The sequence below is a fragment of the Harpegnathos saltator genome, unplaced genomic scaffold (genome assembly GCF_003227715.2).
Source record: "Harpegnathos saltator strain DR-91 unplaced genomic scaffold, Hsal_v8.6 scaffold750, whole genome shotgun sequence".
In the NCBI taxonomy this organism is placed as follows: Eukaryota; Metazoa; Arthropoda; class Insecta; order Hymenoptera; family Formicidae; genus Harpegnathos; species Harpegnathos saltator.
In genome coordinates, this window is record NW_020230594.1 from 18,713 (window position 1) to 31,350 (window position 12,638).

General features: G+C 38.5%; 2 pseudogenes; one reads left to right on the top strand and one right to left on the bottom strand.

Annotated features, from left to right (window-relative positions):
- Positions 1-2,129: 2,129 nt before the first annotated feature.
- On the top strand, positions 2,130-4,450 carry LOC112590203 (Kv channel-interacting protein 2-like; annotated as a pseudogene).
- Positions 4,451-4,523: 73 nt separating this feature from the next.
- On the bottom strand, positions 4,524-7,570 carry LOC112590204 (vesicle transport protein SEC20-like; annotated as a pseudogene).
- Between the last annotated feature and the right edge of the window lie 5,068 nt (positions 7,571-12,638).

Genomic DNA, 12,638 nt, shown 5'->3' on the forward strand with positions numbered 1-12,638 from the left:
CGCGCGCGCGACAACCCAGATCGCCGCGTCGCGGCGGCTCCGTGGACTAAGAGCGCCAGGGAATTTCGACGTTCAGGTGGCGTCCAGCGACTCGCCATCCCGCGCACCGGGTCACCGCGAACTCAGGCGCGATCCTGAACAGCATATTCAAGCTGTGTACCATAATGGCCAATCGTACGGAGAAGGTAGAGAGCTAGGGACAGCTTCGCGAACTAAAGTGTATACCACAGTGATCATGCGTAACTGAAGGGTAAAGAATGATAACTTTTGACAAAAATTAAATTTCCAATTCGCAAAATTGTGTAAATTATTATATAGAGAATAATGAACGCGGCTATTGAAATTATGAAAGAGCCAAACGAACCGCAGAACCTCTTAGCCCCTTAAGCCTCGCTGAATCGACATTTGTTGCAAATTCGAAATTGAATATCTCGACACCTAAATCCTAGCAGCAAATTTCAAAAACGGTTTGAAAGCTTTGAAACCGTACTTTTCGAAAGATCTATCGAAATTGTGCACAACGATATTTTTTCAAAATGGCGGGTGATAAAAAGGAGAACATGAAAAGTTGCTAAAAAAAGGTTCGAGCGTGTGACGGCGCATGGAGCAAAGTAAGTGTCGTAGCTCAATGGGACGAAAAGTACCTAAAAGTATAGAATGTTTTCTTTAAAATACTTCGTTATAGAGCTTGATGCGATACTTATTCACTGAATTATGCAAATTTAACAAGAGAACCGCATTTTTAGCAAAATTTGGAACAACTCAGTGAAAAATGATCACATCGAGCTCAGTAAAGTAGCATTTTAAAGATAACACTTTATATTTTCATGTGCATTTGGTCCCAATACGCTGCGATACCTGATGCACACCATGCGCCATCGCAAACACGGACCTTTGATTATCAATTTTGCATCCTCTCACTTTATCATCCGCCATTTTGAAAAAAATGGCCGAGCATAATTGCCATTCAGATATTCTTAAAGAGGACGTTTCATTTTGCATTTCTGCGCATATTTGTATCTTCATTATTTACCAAGTTATGATCATTTGAAATTTTGTAATTTTTTCCCAAATTTTTAGTGTACCGGGTTTTTTGCGTTTGAGTGTATATATATACCCAATGAGCAAAATGAATGCAAATTGAGCGCAAATTGGCAGCAAATTCGATCAAAACTTGATGCCAAAACCATATGCAACTGTGTCCTCTTTAGGATTGTGTTTTGACGTCAAGGCTTGATGCGGGGCAACTTGCAATAAATTTGCAGTAAAAACCGCGCAAGTTTTGTAGCGCATAACTTAGCACCAAATAGGCACCAAACACCGAGCAACACTTGCGCACAAGACACGAGAGCAAATTGGCAGCAAATCTGCAGCAAGCCTTGCACTCAATCAGCTGATCGAGATGGTGGCGACGTGCGTTGGGTTTTAAATGGCTCCTAACCTATATATTGCTAAATTTTAGTTACAATTCTGCATTTAAAAAGGGAAAGGTGTATATAGAAATAAATATTTGACAAAACAGACTGTGTAATTTATTATATAAATATATATACATATAAGATCATAATATTCGTAATTATCATTATTTACATGTAAACGAAAGGTGAGAAATGAAATATATGCGGTGGGACATATTGACTTGTGTATTTTATATAATTTCTATATAAATATTTTACAACTATAGGTACTATTCTGAATTTTGAAATTTTGACTACAAATTCATAATCAGCAATTCTAAAAACCTTTAGTAAAACGTGAATTAGACGTACATTATTTCTAGAAAAAAGTCAGACACGAAAGGGTTAAGTCACATTGCATAAGTTTTTATGTTATGACTACGAAAGAAATATTAGTATACAAAACTATTCAGAATTCTTATTTTTACTTTTCACTACATGAAACGAGCTAACACGCGCACGGTAATCGTTACATACTACAAGAATTTACGAGAAAAGATTACAAAAAAAGTATCAAAACTTGCGACCAATTTTTCACGCGTCAAGAGAATACTTAGAAGCAAAGATCTCTTTCTCATTTCTTCGCGAGAAGTTTGCGACATCGCGTTCTGAATTAACGTTCGCTCAAATATTTTCAGCTAAGAGTCCCGTCTTTTCGGGACTGACGACGATATGGTCCGCCGACGGAGATGCTGCGCAAACAGTGTGACGCCTGGCGATTTGAAACCCGCATATGCCAAAAACTGTTCCCATTGGGCGACCCAACCAGATACACGCAAATCGTCTTCCACAGTTTCGATAAGGACGGCGACGGTTTCGTCAGCTTCAGCGATCTTCTGGATGCCACAGCATCGATCGTGAACGGCATGGTCGATCAGCTCTCTTGGATATTTGGGTGAGCAGTAATCGCTGTTAGTAACGGATTGTCTGATTCCAGGTTCATTTTCGAACGCAACCTGAAAGATTTTTATTTCGTGTCAGTTAAGAAGTTCGGTTTGATTTTCTGTAACTTCTTCGGGCACAGACTGACCACTTTGTACTTTTTTCTTGCTGTTTAATGATGGCTGTGCAGAGAAAATTTACATATACGAGGGCGGTCCGATAAGTACTTAGCCTCACCGCCCGATGGCGCCACTATCGCAAGAGAAATTTACTATCGTGTAGTAGTACATTCTCGTAGACGGCTACTGTCGACATTTCAGCAGAATCGGACTCGTAGTTTTGTTTTGACCGCGTGTGGAAGCGGGCGTGTCCGCGGATTTTAGAAAAATGGAAAAAGAGCAATATCGATCGGTGATTCGATTCTTGTTTTTGGAAGGGAAATCGCGCAGCGAAATCAAAGAGCGTTTGGATGCTGTGTACGGGGACTCTTCTCCTTCGATGGCGACCGTCAAAAATTGGTTTAACGAGTTTCAACGTGGTCGCACGTCGGTTTTTGATGAGCCACGCCCAGGTGCCCCGAAAACGGCTACCGCGGAGGATAACATGACAAAAATCCACGATTCGTATTGGCAGACCGCCGATTGAAGGTGCGCGAGATAGCTGAGACTGTAGGCATCTCAAAAGACCGCGTGGGTCATATCCTGCATGAAATTTTGGGCATGAGAAAGCTGTCGGCGCGATGGGTGCCGCGTTTGCTCACTCCGGACAACAAGCGCAACCGTGAGACCACTTCAGAACAGTGTTTGACGCTGTTTAAGCGCAATTCGAAGGAGTTTCTGCGTCGTTTCGTGACCGTCGACGAAACATGGATCCACTGGTACACACCAGAGACCAAGGAACAGTCGAAACAGTGGACTTCACTCGGCGAACGTGCTCCGAAGAAGGCGAAGACTGTCCTATCGGCCGGGAAGGTGATGGCCACCGTTTTCTGGGATTCACAAGGTGTGATCTACATCGACTACCTGGAGAAGAGCAAAACGGTCACAGGGCTGTACTATGCCGAATTATTGGGCCGATTCGACGCCGAATTGAAGAAAAAACGGCCCCATTTAGCGAAGAAAAAAGTGCTCTTCCACCATGACAACGCACCGGCTCACACCTCCGCCTTCGCCACGGTCAAATTGGTCGAATTGGGCTACGAACTGCTGCCCCATCCACCGTATTCTCCAGATTTGGCCCCGTGCGACTTCTTTTTGTTTCCAAACTTGAAAAAGTCACTCGCCGGGCAGAAATTTGAGTCGAATGAGGAGGTCGCCGCTACGGAGGCCTACTTTGCAGACCTCGAGAAAACGTATTTTTCAGACGGGTTAAAGAAGTTGGAGCATCGCTGGGTCAAGTGTATTGAGCTAAAAGGAGACTATGTTGAGAAATAAATCGCCACTTTTCCAAAATTTTCGTTTTTCATTTGTAGGCTAAGTACTTATCGGACCACCCTCGTATAATCATTTTTCCTCGGAATAATACTCAAAGTTAAAAAGTGACATTTAAAAATGTTAATATTAGTCGCAATAGAAATTTTACTTGATTATTGGATATTTATTAAATATTTGATCACTAATACTTATTGAAGTCAATAATCTCGAAGATCATAACATGCGAAATACTCTCTGGACCTACTTTTCATCAGATTCTACGATTTTGATGGAGACGGTTGCATCACGAAGCGAGAAATGTTGGTCATAATATTTGCGATTTATGAAATGGTGCAGGACGCACAGACCATCCAGCCCGCAGTTAACATCCAAGTTCTTCAAGAAGATGGACGCAGACAGAGACGAAATAGTCACCAGGAAGGAATTCATAAACGGTTGTAAAAATGTACGAGCAATTAGTTTCCATAGCGTCTCGCGATACGACATCGTTATTTTAGTGATAATGAATAGTAGAAACGTGTATATATTTTGAAATTTTATAAATATTTTATCTTCTTACAGGATACCATTATATACAACCAGTTGAGTTTATTTAATAAGATTTGATGACCGAATGAAAACGTCCTTCAGAGATTAACGAGCAATTTATCTACACACGCGTAAAGTCATTAAAATACTTGTAAAAACTCACCTGATTTCTCCTCTTAAATAGTACATACATTGTCTATGTCATTTATCGTGAGAATTCCTGCGCAATATGTTACAGTCACGATATCACCGTAAATGATCAGTCCATTTCATTAATATCACATACAAAGGGCTTTCAGACCAGTCTCTTTTGTGAAATGTAAAACACGCAGGCGAGGAAGAACGCGAAGGCCAGTGCAAGTAATACTTTATCGGTGACTTCGCATTTACCATATTTTCCTAAGAGCTTTCCCGATTGCACTATCACTTGCTGTTGATGCTCCAGCTCGTTTCTCGTGTTATCAACTTTGTCAGAGGATGTTACTGAAACAAAACAGCAAAATCGGTAGAATCGTAATAATTATTCTTAAACAGACAATATATAGTGAGGCGTTAATAATAAATAATAATTTATCTAACAAAGAGAAATTACATGGTGCAGAAGTAATCCTTGCGGTGGTAACGCTTTTTTTCAGGTGATTCCTAAGATTGAAGGTCATCTTTGCTTTTTTTAATGGAATGCTGTTTCTGAATTTATTTTTCGATAACAGTTATTAGAAGAAATACAACAACCTATAATAAAGAACGATTCAAAATCAGTTATGATATAAGAAAACATTTTAATAAATTTTATTACAATAAAACATTTTATTTAAAAAATAATTTAGGAAAAAACGATAAAGGATTTAGATTTTTAAAGCTTAGTTTACTTAGAAAATAAAATTTTGCTACTATAAGACAATTGTTTCAGTACCATGTATTTTCTGTTAAATATTTTTCTATTCTCATATCTCATATATTCAAGATATTCAAGATAAGATAATAGTTACTGCTTCATTCTGCATGATAGATATCTAATAAATTCCATATTTTTATGAAATGATTCAAAAATATAGTACGTACACAATATGTCCAATGTATCAGCACTTCTCTGAGTTGTCTCAGCTAGATGCCTTACGATGCTGAATAATTTGTCTGTGATTTGGCTAGAAGAATCTGTCAAACTTTGTTTGTCTCGTCGTTTACGAAGAGCATTTTGCCGCTCCTCTGGCAGAGAGAGCAGATTCTCCCAAACTAATTTATCTATGACACAAGTGCTAACGACATTAGCCTTGCGAAAGACCGCCAAGAACACATTTAATTGCTCCTTATAGCTCTCAACAATGGAAAACAACTGTCTTCTTCTTCTCATTTGGTTCGGTTTCAGCGACAGACGCTAATCGCTCTATGGAGGATTCTAACACTGCAATTTTGGTCCTACCTTCGGCATTGAGTTCGTCTAACGCTTTGTACAACCCAGTGCATTGTTATATGTCCTTCACAGAAAATACATGGTGATTTGTTACTTGGCTTATCATTATAATATAATTCCTAACATATTATTTATTATTGTAAACATGATCCTACTATTTATTATTGTAAAACATGATGTTAAATTTCTCTTCTTCTTTCCTTCTTTTTCCAGAATTGATGTTAATCTAAAGTTGAGATTGAGGTTATACACAGTCTGTCCCAGATACGATGAGACTGGTTCCATCAAAGTTCTTAGCGCAGCGACATCTATGAGTAAATGATGGTAGATGAATGTTCTACCCTTCATCTACTTAACCTCAGAATTTGAACGAATTCGGTTGATATTTCACTGTGGTTTGACATTTTATGTAAAGTCACTTTGTGTACGTCGGTCGAAAAACCAACATGGAACAAAGAGCGAATATTAAATTATGTTTTAAATTGGGTAAAAGTGGTGCAGAAACGTACGAAACGCTAAAAAAATGTGTACGGGGATGAATGCATGTCCCGTGCACAGGTTTTCCGTTGGTTTGGCCGATTCCGTGACAGTCGTGAGGACCTTGCAGACGCTGACCGAGCACCGCCGCCAAAAACCACTCGCAATGAAGAAAACATCGAGAAAGTCAAAGAAATTCTTCGAAGCGACCGCTGTGTGTCTGCGAGACTCATCGAACAGGAAACTGGGATACCGAAAAGCGCAGTCTATCGAATTTTGACCGAAGATTTGGGCAAACGGAAGGTCTGTGCGCGCTTCGTGCCACACACTCTGACAGACGACCAAAAAGATTGGAGAGTTCAGCATTGCAAAGACATGTTAAAAATGTCCCGAAGGAATCCGGCAAGCATGTCAGCCATTGTAACTGGTGATGAAACGTGGTGTTTTCAATACGAGCCAAAAACAAAACGTCAGAGTGCGGCATGAAAGTCACCAGAAGAGCCAAAAGAGAAAAAATTACGCTTTCAGAAGAGCAAAATCAAAACAATGCTGACCGTTTTCTTCGATTTAAAGGGAATTGTTCACAATGAATTCGTCCCAGAAGGTCTGACGGTGAACGCAGAATATTATCTGGGAGTTCTACAACGATTGTGGGCCAGAATTCGACGAGTTCGACCGGAATATCGAGAGCCAGGCAGTTGGTTTTTGTTGCACGATAATACACCATCGCACAAAGCCATTATGGTACGTGAATTCTTGACCAAAGAAGGCATCATTGTTATCGATCATCCACCGTATTCACCTGATTTGGCTCCGTGCGACTTCTGGCTATTTCCCAAACTGAAATTGCCGATGAAAGGAAATCGTTTCGATACCATCCCGGTCATCCAAAAGACTTCGACCGCCATACTAAAGGCCATTCCAGCCGAAGAGTATAAAAAATGTTTCGAAAAATTTGTTGAACGTTTCCAGCGCTGTATTGACTTAGAAGGAGACTATTTTGAATAAACAAGAATAAAAAATCAAAATAATAAACGCTTTGTATTTTTTTTAGACCAGTCTCATTGGATCTGGGACAAACTGTGTATCTCATAGTTTATGAGATAGAATCACACATATATATACATATATTTACTTGTATTAAAGCGTTCACTTGAAGATGATCCTTCACAATATCCTGACATATCAGTTCCACCGTGTAATTCTCGGAATTCATTTATGTGTAAATTATTTACTCCTACGTGTCACTCCTCTCTGTATGCTACGTGGACAACAAAACTCTGGGGCTCAATTATTTGGTCTGTTCTTTTCAACTGCACTGCGGTCACTGTGGAACTAGTGCAATAAGTTAGAATGAGACAACTATATTTTTTTTCACTTTAACTTATTGCACCAGTTCAGTAGTGCAGCTAAAAAAAACAGACCACTTGAAAGCGTACGAGATATGTCGAATGCGACAATTTTCACCTGTGACAATTGTCGCATGCAACTCAAGAGCGGTGTTGTCGCTACTGTCAGGAGACTCTTAACCAATAGAGAAAAAGCAATAACAAGAGCAGGAATTTTTCTCCACATGACGATTAATAGAGATGGATACAAAAAGCAGATATAATATTGATAGATATGGAAGCAAGTAACTTACTTCCACAGATGCATCTAATGCTGAAGATCTTTTTGGATGATGGTATTGCTCTACGATATCAATAATATTGTCAGCCTGTCTTCTAGTTAATCGAAATAATTTTATGAATTGGTTTTCTGGAAGTTCAAATGGAACTTCTCGGGTTCGGAAATGTCTCCCATTTCTTTGTACATGTCTTTCTGCTTCAGTAAGCATATCAGCACCAATAATATTTACTATATTGGCCATATTAACCAACTTCTGTAACAAAATTATTTAAGAGTATACGCTCGAACAATGTGCATAACTAACGTGGGATGTTTCCAAAACTTACCTTATTCAAAATGCAATAACATAGGCAACAATATAGGCTATGTTCTGATATTCACTGCCAATACTGAAAATATATAGTTTGTGTCACGTAAACTATAAATTTTCAGCGCTGGCAGTAAAATTGGGTAGATCCAAACTTTTGAAGTTAGGAATTAAAGCTTAAAGCCGATTTCTCTCAGTAATAAATAAGATAAGCCAATAAGAAAAATTATTTAGGCACATGTACACATTTTTACGCACGTTTCGATCTGGTTTGGCAAAATGTCCGACAACGAAGAATATGTTGCTGACACTGCTCAGGTAGAACAGAAAATCACGATGACATCAAAATGAAATCAAAATGATGAGAAAAACTCTTTTTCTCATCATGATTCGGTTATTTTCTTGTCATTTTGATGTCATCATGATTTTTTGTTGTACTTGGGTGACGACGAAGTTTTAATAACAATTATACAAGCAAATCCCTGTTTGTATGCAAAAGATAATAAATATTATAAAAATCACAACATAAAGGAAATGAAATGGGAAGTGATTGGTAAAGCTTAGACCAAATAGCTAAAAGCTTGTTACACCTATTGTAGACCCGACCTAATGAAAACATAATAAGCACAAATTAAATTAAGTAAGAAAGAGATATGTATTAGTATAGTATAAGGAAGTATTAAATATATGCTTGTACCTTCCATCATTTTTGCCAAGAGTTTCATTGTACTTAACACCAGTCCACCAGTCATCTTTAATCCTTTGCACTCCGCGCGTTTTCTTATCACTGCCTACTCTGGCAACTCCGGCAGCACTTTTGCAGTGAAGCGTCTGGGAAAGAGAAATTTTACTTTGAACGAGAAAAATTACAAGTGCTTGTAATTTCAAAAAGCAACTAGAGGTATTGATGTTAATACTAGAATGACTCCACAGCGGAGCCACCGGAGTTACGAAATAAATTATGGATGCCTCCACAGCGGAGCCAACGGAGCGCTAAGGGTTAAATTCAATTTTACCTATAATTATAAAATATTTATATAGAATCAGGATACATGATTCAAACAAAGATGAATTTTATTGGTATAAGATTATTTTATAAATAATAATTTTCTGCTGACCAACATATAAAACTGTAGGTCTTCGCTTTCGTTGATTTGGAACAGATACCTCACAGCGATCTCCAATTTTACATAGACTGATTAAATGTTCTTCTACCTCCTCACGTTTTTTCTCTTCTCTTTTTTTCTTCATTTCTACTCTTTTTTCTCATATCTTCTTCATTATATTTTCCTACTTTGTTCTTCTCAAGAAATGCTTTGACAGTATCTACAATATAAAATATAATTATAGATATTTACCTTTTCATCCAAGTGTGGAAATGATACGTAAGATATCCTTTTAAAATACCACTTCCACTTTGCAGTCTTCAGAAAGAGATGGACGAGCTGAATCATCAGTTGCAACGAATGCACAAGTTAATGTCCCACCGCATATATTTCATTTTTCGCCTTTCGTTTACATGTAAATAGCGATAATTACGAATATCATAATCTTATATGTATATATGTTTGTATAATAAATTATACAGTCTGTTTTGTCAAATATTTATTTCTATATACACCTTTCTCTTTTTAAATGCAAAATTGCAATTAAAATTTATCAATATACAGGTTAGGAACCATATAAAATCCAACACACATCGCAACCATCTCGATCAGCTGATTGAGTGCAAGGCTTGCTGCGGATTTGCTGCCAATTTGCTCTCGTGTCTTGTGCGCAAGTGTTGCTTAGTGTTTGGTGCCTATTTGGTGCTAAGTTATGCGCTGCAAAACTTGCGCGGTTTTTGTCGCAAATTTACTGCAAGATGCTCCGCACCAAGCCTTGATGTACATTTGGTGGCAATTTGCCAGTAGAATTTGATAACAAAGTTTGTTGCAAATTTGTTGCCTAATTGCCATCAACACTTGATGTCAACTCTCGCGCGGAATTTGTTCGCTCAGGTTTGGCTATCTGGGTATCATACCATATAATATTTAAATTTAAAGACTCACTGTTATTCGATATATCAATATTACATATGTTACACACTGCGCTACGGTATGTGGCTGTACTTGGCAATTGATTGCTGATCAGCAGGAACGATTTGGTTAACTGTGATTATTATAAAAAATATTAAACTAAACGAAATGATTTAAAATAATATATCGTTCACAATTTCATATAGTATATTATATAATTATTTCATATTATATAATTATTTCTACAATTTCAAAATTCAACTCACCGTTATCAATATGGACTGGTTTTTGTTAATTTGATGATTTTAAATTTCCAAAAATCAGCTAGTTAACAAAAGTCAGGGCGCTATTATAACAATATATTCTTGAGAATAAACAAAGCAATAAAGTCTAGTACCACTTTTTCTTCCAACAAATAGTTAGCGAGATGTCGTAAGTTAAAAATATTATATATATTATAATATTATATTATTCTGATGTTTATCGTCTTTCCCTTCCCCCTCACTCTCTCTCTTCCTCCCTCTCTCTCTGTCTCCCCTTCACTCTCTCACTCCTTCACCCCCTCTCTCGACTCTCTCAGTGTTTCTCTCCTTCACCCTCTCACCCTCTCACTTACCCATTCTCTCTCTTTCACTTAGCCATTCTCTCTCTCTCTCTCTCTCTCTCTCTCTCTCTCTCTCTCTCTCTCTCTATTTTATATTATATATATATATATATATATATATATATATATAACCATATATATAAATTTTAATTGTAAACATTAAATATAAACTGTCCACTTTGGGCTCCTCTTCTTCGTCCTCCTCGTCCTGCTCTTCCTCCTCTTCATCCTCTTCCAATTATATCATCTTGTCCTCCTCGTCCTCCTCGTCCTCTTCGTTCTCCAATTCTGCCCTGCAGCAGTTGCTGCTGCAGCAACAAGAGCTGCTGATGCTGCTGCTGTTGTTGCTGCAGCAACAACTGCATTTGTTGATACATTTCTTCGTTTTTTCCTTCTCTTCCTCTTTTTATTGCCGGCGACGTTGCTGTTGCCGTCGTCGTTGCTTAGCAGATGGGGTCTGAAATGTAACAAATAATAACAATATTATATATTAACTTTTAATATAGCAACATCTTTAATAATACATATAGCATTAAGGATTACCTGTTCTTTTTCTACATATTGAGGAACCGGTACCAGTACCGGAACATGTACCGGCACAGGTATTTCTTCTTGAGGCCATACCTGTGTCGGTACTATTATTGGTTCCACCTGCATATAATTTGGTATGCCGATTGAAATTGCTAAAAATGATATAGAATAGTAAAAAAAAGAAACACATATATAAATATATACATACATCAATAAAAATGTACATTACTAAGAATAAACAAAATATAACCTTACCATTTTGTTTCTCCATTTTCGCGGGAATAAATGAGAGATTGTTCGAGAGCCCTATGAAGTTCAGTCTTAAAATTCGACCGAATCCTTGCTTCTTGGCCGGGTATTCTCGGATGTCGGTTACGATAGCCGTTTATTGAAATCGTGTCACAGCAATCAATTCCAACCAAATATTAATAGACGAACAATAGCTGGCGATCCAACTCGGTGTATCTGTATATTTTAAATTATGTTTATCTAGGTCTCGTTACGAAACATTTGCCTGTTTCTCGAAGGTTCGACCGCTGAGATCACGCCGTGAATATAATGGCTAATCGCGCGAGGATTCGGCCTGTGCGCTTCTAACCGGCAATCGAGCCCATCTTGTGCGTTGTGGGTTTTTCTCGACGCCTGACTCTGCTGGTCAGGTTTTCGTGCGCCGATCGCAACCTTGCGAAGTTGTCGCGCCGTTCTTGAATTCCGTGCCGGAATTCATCCGTTTTATTGTCATCGTCTTTTTTTTGTAATTGCGGTCTCGTCTCCCGCTCCGTCGATACCGGCCTGCCGGGTCCGCGGTCACCCGGTTCTAGCGTGCTTAAAGTTTTGTTGAAAATTAAACAGTTGAAACGGATTTCGAACCGACCGTTTTTTTTTTATGGATCTCGTGACTGTCTCCCTGCCTTGGCGTCCTTTCCCCATCGGTCCATCGACCTCGTTGCTCAGCGCTGAGCAATACCGGAATTTTTGCAGAGCAGTCAACTTCTAAGCGGAGAACGCGATCGCGTAAACAGAGATATTTGTCTATTATGCTCCACCCCCATGTAGCGGAAGATATATAGCCCTTGGATGCGTTCACGACACTCAACAGTTGCTGAACTGTTGAGTAATTCGTCAACGTTATTGGTCTGAATGTAAGGATCTAACAGTAAGACCAATAATCACTAATCGCTCACTGAGCAGTTTTCTTCGCTGAATGCACCCATTGTAAACGGAAGACGTACATTCCATTTGGACCTGTAATCGCTTTGGAGTGTGTAAATGAAGATAGTAACTCGCTTCGAGGCATTTGTAGCGTGAAAAGGATTGTGTTTAACATGAAGTGTAAAGAGTATTTTTCTAAACGTAAACAA